The 7,424-nt window shown below is 34.8% G+C and overlaps 1 long non-coding RNA gene across 2 annotated transcripts; it reads right to left on the bottom strand.

The window, feature by feature from the left end:
* Positions 1-783: 783 nt before the first annotated feature.
* On the bottom strand, positions 784-1,955 carry LOC108374773 (uncharacterized). 2 transcript variants are annotated; one of them, XR_001849080.1, is made up of 2 exons: positions 1,615-1,955; positions 784-1,041 (listed from the first exon to the last, which is right to left on the bottom strand). It is a non-coding gene; the product is annotated as an uncharacterized LOC108374773 (long non-coding RNA). The 2 variants fall into 2 exon arrangements; XR_001849081.1 differs by lacking the exon at positions 1,615-1,955 and adding an exon at positions 1,465-1,608.
* Positions 1,956-7,424: the final 5,469 nt, after the last annotated feature.

Genomic DNA, 7,424 nt, shown 5'->3' with positions numbered 1-7,424 from the left:
ATGTAAGATGTTTATATACAATGATAAACTAAAAACCATTTCGTCTGAAAGAAAACGGGAAAAGTGCATAAATACTAATTTATGTAAGTATGTATAAATATAAATTCAATTCAAAAACTTAATAATAGAGTCTGTTATTAGCGATATACATACATACATAAGTATGTAAATACCTATATAGAAAACGAAGTATGTAATATACTTAGTTTGATTTTAAAAATTTCCTGACTGCAGGATCAATTAAAAATACATGATATCTCGAACATACATACATACATATGAAAAAAAATATGTCAAACCTATATATCGTCGTTTAAAGTACAAAACCGCGTATCGTCATTCTGCAATACATAGCTGGTGACAAAGTCATCCATATTGACATACATATGTGCGATGTGTACATGTGGGTAGTCCAAAAATTTTTTCACGGAAAATTTTGCGCGCTTTGAGCGATCTCTAAATATTTTTAGATTTCAAAATAAAAAAATATAGGTTTATTTTTTCGGTATAGAACAATCCTAGGGGGTGAGAGCATTAAAATTCCGACTTTACTTGTTTTGCGCCACCCTAATGTACATACATACACATGTAACAGTGGCTACGAAAAACGTTAAAGGAAGAAATAAGGAAAGCAGTGGTGAGACCAACCGCGGTAAAAATCGATTTTTCCAAGACAATGTAGGAAATCGCTACCACGACGAACTTTCGCATGTTTTTGATGCTTCTACACTAAACATTAATGTTATACTCGTACTACGTGATATGAAGAAAATATAAAAGTTACCTTTATTTTAGACGATTAGAATGTAGGAAAAGAATTGTTGATTTTTTCCATATTTGCATTCCGCAAACGTTGAAGCAAATACACTGCAATGCACATTTGTGTATCCGTATTAGCCTTGAATTGAGGCAGTTGCTGTGACTGAGTGTATTTTCGCACTTTCAACTTTTTTCACAAGTAAAAAAATTGTGTGAGATATCAATTTCATTTGCACAGGTAAAATTACAACTTTTAATCACTTTTATGATAGCTTATACTCGCTGCGAGTAGTTAAAAATGAAAAAGCATATTTTTATTTTCATTTTAATAATAAGTTTTACAACTAACTTAGCCGCAGTGTTGCTGCAACTGTTTTCATCTAACAGATGCAGAAAATATTGCTGAAAATCTTACAACCGAACTTGACACGAAAAGGTCTCAGCACGAAAAGGGTGTTCGCCTATACTAGCAACAAAGTCAAGCGTAGTATTTTTTTTTTTCAGTATATGGCGTTGGTACTATTTTTACTTGCAGTGATACACCGACCGATTTGCACAAATATAAAATGGAATGCTGGAGAAAATCGCATAAAATTGCAGTTACACGCAAGAATTCGTGCGTATGTATGTATGTACTTATATGTGTATAAATTAAGCCCACAAGACGACACTTTGCTATGCTTTGTACTATGGTGAATTTCTTACAAACAAAGGGCACACACACACACACTCACACAATATGGATGAGGAGGGCGTAGCAGTGTGGCGCTACATGAAAAAAGCACGGAAATATTGGAAAAACTATTGCACAAACACAATTTTTTTTGTAACTTTTAACTTTCTTTAGATAATTACATTTTCGGAGACACATTCACAAATCGCGTAGCTGCACTAAATTGTTGTCGCCAACCGTTTCATTGAGAAATCGAAAATGTGCTACCGCGTAGATACAGAAATGGAACGCGATTAAGAGCAAAGTTGCTGGCCACCACCACCGATACCCAACCAAGTGAGCGCGGCCGTATCGTGCTACTGATATGACTCGTGACGAAATCTATGCTCAGCTCACATGACACACAAACTCCGCGCCAGCCACAGTGCGAGTGAACTCGTATCGCCGCCGCCTAGTGCCCATGTTTCAACACCATTCTTGTATTTTTGTTTTATTTTTTCTATTTATTGTAGATATTGTTGGCTCTTTACCTCTAACGAGGCAATACTATTTTGCTATATCACCTCAGAGTACTCGTATAGAAATACATACATATGTTGGTGGCCCACTGGAGCTGACCAACATAATTATGTATGTATGTACATATGTGGAGCCATAGAAGCAGCAACAAGAAAAATCTCTCACTCTCTGTTGTGAATGTGCTTATGCTCAGTGCCTGTAACTGCAGCAGGGAGGTTTTTTGTGGCTATGGTGAAGTTGGGCCATTTACCTACAGACAATCATATGTATGTATGAAATTATACTGGTAGTACTTAGCCAATAGTATGCACGGGAGACACAAAGACAATGCGAACTAGTCTGTTAGCACAAATCGGAGGTAGAAGCTCCGGTTAAATACAACGACTGCTTTATCGATCACATGTTATAGTTATGCATGATATCGAAATTTTCGATAATGATTTTCAACCGGCAACTAGTGATAACCAGACATTGAACGGCCCTTAGATTTGTTTCTCGTATTTTTCGATATTCTGCGTTCAAAGTTTAGGATTAAAATCAAATTTTTCTATCACTTTTATAGTTCAACCTTAACTGCAGTTTATGCCCATTGGAAAAAGGAGATTACAACTCGAAGTACGTAATTGCTCATTACAAATATAAGCAAATAAAAGTAAAAAAGTAAAGTAAATAAAATTAAAGTAATCAGACGTAACGTGCATGAGGTACACAATCTTTGACACTCTTCTCTCTCTCTGGAAGTAAAAACATTAAGCTGGGCTGCTTTACGCCCAACTTCAGAAGAAAAGCTAAGCTTTATTTTCCTTTGTTTTACTTATTATGGAGTGCTCTGCTGAATGAGAACATGATTGTGGTGAATTTCATTCGTTTGGAAGTTCTCACAGAATTAAAAAAAAAGCTTATCGAAATTTGATAGTTTGCAAACAACCCGAAATTCAAGACATTAAACAGACTTCGAGTCTTATGACAAAAGTGTATATAAACCATATTTTACAAGGGATGACGGAAAATCGTTCCAAAATACAACATATTCCTACCCTGTCCGAAACGCAAACAACTGAAATGAAAACAGTGTAACTTTAATTCTAGATCTTTTATGGCGGCACGATAAGCTAAATGTAGCAGCGGCGACTTCATCCACCCGCTGCGCTGGAATTGTCTGCTGCAGTAGTGTGATAAAGAGTGTGAACAAAGCCAGTTAAGCAACGATCAAAAACTCGACATGTTCTCTCACTTTGAATGCAAATGATCTTCCGCACACAAAAAAAATGCATTCTCTCATTCTCCGTCTCTTTTTCATGGGAGTCTCAAAAAGTAAAGTAAACAAATAGAGATTGACTTTTTTCCCTCACTTGCCTTCCATACTTGTTTAGCGTGAAGAAAGTTGTATCTCCTACCTTTAATTAAGTAATTTTATGGTTTGCTGATACATTCAAACATTCGCGTGATAATACTACCACCGTGATTCATAACACAATTAGATTACGACAACATTGCCGTAAACATTACTACAAAACTACCATGAAGTGGTCATTAGCTATTGTTCATTTTAGTGGAAGTCAGTTATGATCCTACAGCCTATCACACAAAGGCAGTAAAATGTAATGGCAACTAGTACCTGCTCCTTCACGTTGCTTATTTTATTAATGAAAAGATAAACAGGTAGCAGCTTGGCAGTAAACCGACGTCTGGCAACAAAGGCGCAGAAAGATTTTTGGTGAATGTGACAATGAATCAGCAAAAATTGTTACGCGTCTTATAGGGCATTCGCACGAGGCGATTTTACAGGCAACAAAAGTTGAATGAGAAGTTGAAAGTGAAAAAGTTGCCATCCCTATTCAGACGACGGGGCGATTTTCGATTCAACACGAATTGTTATTTACATTATTGAAAATGAATTTAAATCGCAAAATTTTATCATATTTGGTAAGCCAAGCGTTGGTAGCAGTGCTTTTAGCGAAACTTAAAGATAAAATAAAAGTAAAAAAGTAAAAAAGAAAAAAATGATGTATACAGAATGTAAACAAACACAGGGTTGCAAGGAAAAAAAGTTGAACGAGCTCAAAGTTGGCTGGCGACCAACTTTGTGGAAAGCGATTAGTTGAAAGGCGGTTCGGACGAGGCGATTTTTGCTTTCAACTAAAAGTTGCCTGAAAAATCGCCTCGTGCGAAAGCCCTATTAGGAAGTAACCCATCTCAAGCAAGCGAGATTAGTTCTGCGGATACGATGCATTTAGAGATTGAAACAAAATAAGTATGTATGTACTTTATGTATTGGTCAAAGCAATATCGCAAAAAAATTTAGAAAAAAGGTTTTTTCTTAACAAGCCTCCGAGCGTATTTCTGCCATCAAAAATAGCTTTTCATAAAAATACAATCGCCGTTCGGAATAGGTCACTTCCCTCTGTGTGACAACATCAAGGCGCACTCCACAAATCGGAGGAGAAGTTCCGGCAAACACTAACATATTATTATTATTATACCTAGGGCTGACACTATACGTACATGTATATCCAGATATCCGCTCGAATATTAATGTGAACGGACCAAACCCGGATATCCGCATATTCTAAACAGTATTTGTTGGGACTATCTATGTAATCGGATATCCGTTCGGATATTCGTGTATGCGTATAAAATCCGGATATCCGATTAATATACATACAGTGACTAAAACAAATGACCACGTGTTAATTTTTTTTTAAATATGCGTAATGTTTTTCGAGCTAAATTTTTTTGTTATTTTTCTATAAAAATAGCCGTCCAAGCTTTAACCAAAACAATATAAATCACAGTTTAAAACTGTATACAAAATTAAGGAAAATTCAACAAATTTTCATCAAAATTTCATCTTTCTAATCTGAATCTTTAGAACATTTTTGGGTATGCAGTTTTATAGCCCATACAATTCAACTCTAATGAAGTGCCAGTTTTTTTGGAGACTACTTTTTCGTTTTTTTAACAAGTTAATTTTGTTATCCGGATATGCGATTAATATGTGTAATTTGTCTATCCGGATATCCGGTTAATATCCGTTAATCTTGTTGTCCGGATATTAATCGGGTATTGCGATTTTTTTATCAGATATTCTAACATTCGATTATCCGTATCACACGGCTATTAAAACAATTAAAAAGTCGTAGTTGCTAAGTAAATATTTAAAATTTTTAGATTCCAATATCCGAATATTCGGATTTTTTATCCAGATATTCCAATATCCGAGTTATCCGATAGTCAAAAATTTCCGATAGAGCTCCCAATGCTACATGACATATTATTATCCAGAAGTTGTTGCAATTGAGACTAATGGCCTTAGTCATAAAAAATAATATATATTTTACGATTTCTAAAGCAGCTAAAAACTTCTTTAATTTTTATGAATTTGAGTGTAAATTGGCAACTGTTTGTTAACTCTAATAACTCTTCAAAGCATTTTTCCAAAATCGACTTCCGCCTTTAACTTTTCTTTCTCACTAAATCGCTTCCAAGAAAAAGATTTAATTTAATTTCGATATCGTCGCGCTAGTATCTAAAAAGAACGAGGCATTTACAAGACGAAGAGTATCGAACGTGAAACTAGTAACATTTACAACCAAGTCACGCACTGCCTATAGTCGCTTTAATCAAGAAAAACATATAAAAGGAAACTAGCTAAGAGAAACGAAAAAGTAGTTTTCTTGCAACTGAAGTGTAGGTTTGGTGCTGCATATTTAATTGAACACATAAATGGAAAATACGCCTTTGAAGTGAGTGCAAACCTGAAAACATGCTTAGAAACTTTTAGATAAAAAAGATGCGTAACATGCCATCGATGCACTTCTTTTCATTTTGATTTATATACAACATGTAGTATTCACATACATATACATATAATCTGGGTGTAAAGCGAATCCCATCAACCCTTACAAAAATTCACCATAGCCTTATAGACCAGGAACTCTCACTATTTCGGCATAAGCAAGGTGGAGCATGCGCCTTACCGAATTAAAATCCATAAAAGATATGAGTCGGAATGAATATGTAAAGCCTTGTACATGCATACATGCATATGAAAAAGTTAAATATGTAAGTATGTAAATATAGGGTGATTTTTTTTTTTGCCTCAAATACAAAAACTTCCAAATATGCGGTGTAGATGAAACATGCGCGTGTCTGAATGAGTACTTTAACGTTGATTATAACCGCGGCGGAAGGAAAATAGGCGGAATGCATTAACAGCGACATGAGCGATACATATGTATAGTAAGGAGAGTAATTAGGGTAGCAAAGTTTATTGAATTTCATGTTGAGTCATAAAATATTAGGTACGAGTAGTATACAAAAAATACGCACACTTGTAATTTGCAATGATAAATCCTTACCGAGTAGTTTTGCATACGAAATAGGTTGGTTGTTGTTGTGTTTGTATCGGGTACTCAACAAAAAAAAACAACATGTGTAATAGAAACAGACAGCTTGGTTATAACAACATTCATTGTAAATATTGCCACCTCTAGCAGTTATAGCGATTAAAATTTGTTGCATGTTTGCATACATACATACATACATTTCTACATATTTCATTTCATGTTTTATTTAGCATCAATGTTTTGTTTTTTTTATAGTCTCAAATATTTTCAATACAAAGCATGACAACAAATGAGTAAATGTCGCTGAACTTATTAAAAGGGAGAAGTTACACACACCCGCGCCATGTAATCTGGCTTTACTCATTTGGGGCAACTTGTGAAATCGGCACAAATTTAATGCTTGTTTATTTGTGGCTGCTAGCAACAAATCACGATGTAAGCTGAACGAATTTTTTATTTTACAGTCTCAAAGTTGATGCTAGCTGTAATTAATTTATAGGGCAGCAGAATTTGTGTATTCGTGTAGCTAAAGAATATGTTTGGAAAAGCTTAAATTTTTAGGGGATATAAACTTAAAAAAATATTTAGTCGGGGTATTATGTATGTAGTTTGTTAAAGACGGCTGCGTTTACAAATAAAAATAAAATATTTTCTTAATAAATAGCTTGTCATCATCAATGCAAACGGCATTGATTGGTTTAAATATAAACTTATGCTTCTGTAAATTTTTCAATTGGTCAAATGAGGGCTTTTTGCATTGATGGTGGGGACATAATGGAATGCATTTAGTCTTGTTTTTGTTAGTGTAGCAGTAGTGCTCAACCCCCCGGGTTTCGTCATGAGTCCCATCATCACAACCATTTTTGGTTGAGGCCACGATTTATGCTACTAAGCTTTTACGGAAGGAAGACATACTCACAAGATTTATTATCTAAATCAGTGGTGTCCAACAGAACTTGAACAAAGGGCTACTTTGAAACTATCGCTATAATATGCGGGCACCCCTAGCTTAACTTCAATCTTAACTGCGTTAACTCGTTTCACTCTTCTTATATTCAATGTATATATTCCACTAATTGAGCCTTTTAAAATATTTATTTATTATTAAAGTTTATACAGTTAAG

Source organism: Rhagoletis zephyria, unplaced genomic scaffold, assembly GCF_001687245.7.
Source record: "Rhagoletis zephyria isolate East Lansing unplaced genomic scaffold, Rhagoletis_zephyria_1.1 Rzeph_scaffold_08124, whole genome shotgun sequence".
Lineage (NCBI taxonomy): Eukaryota > Metazoa > Arthropoda > Insecta > Diptera > Tephritidae > Rhagoletis > Rhagoletis zephyria.
Note: the sequence above shows the minus strand (reverse complement) of the source record. Positions and strands in the feature narration are given on the sequence as shown.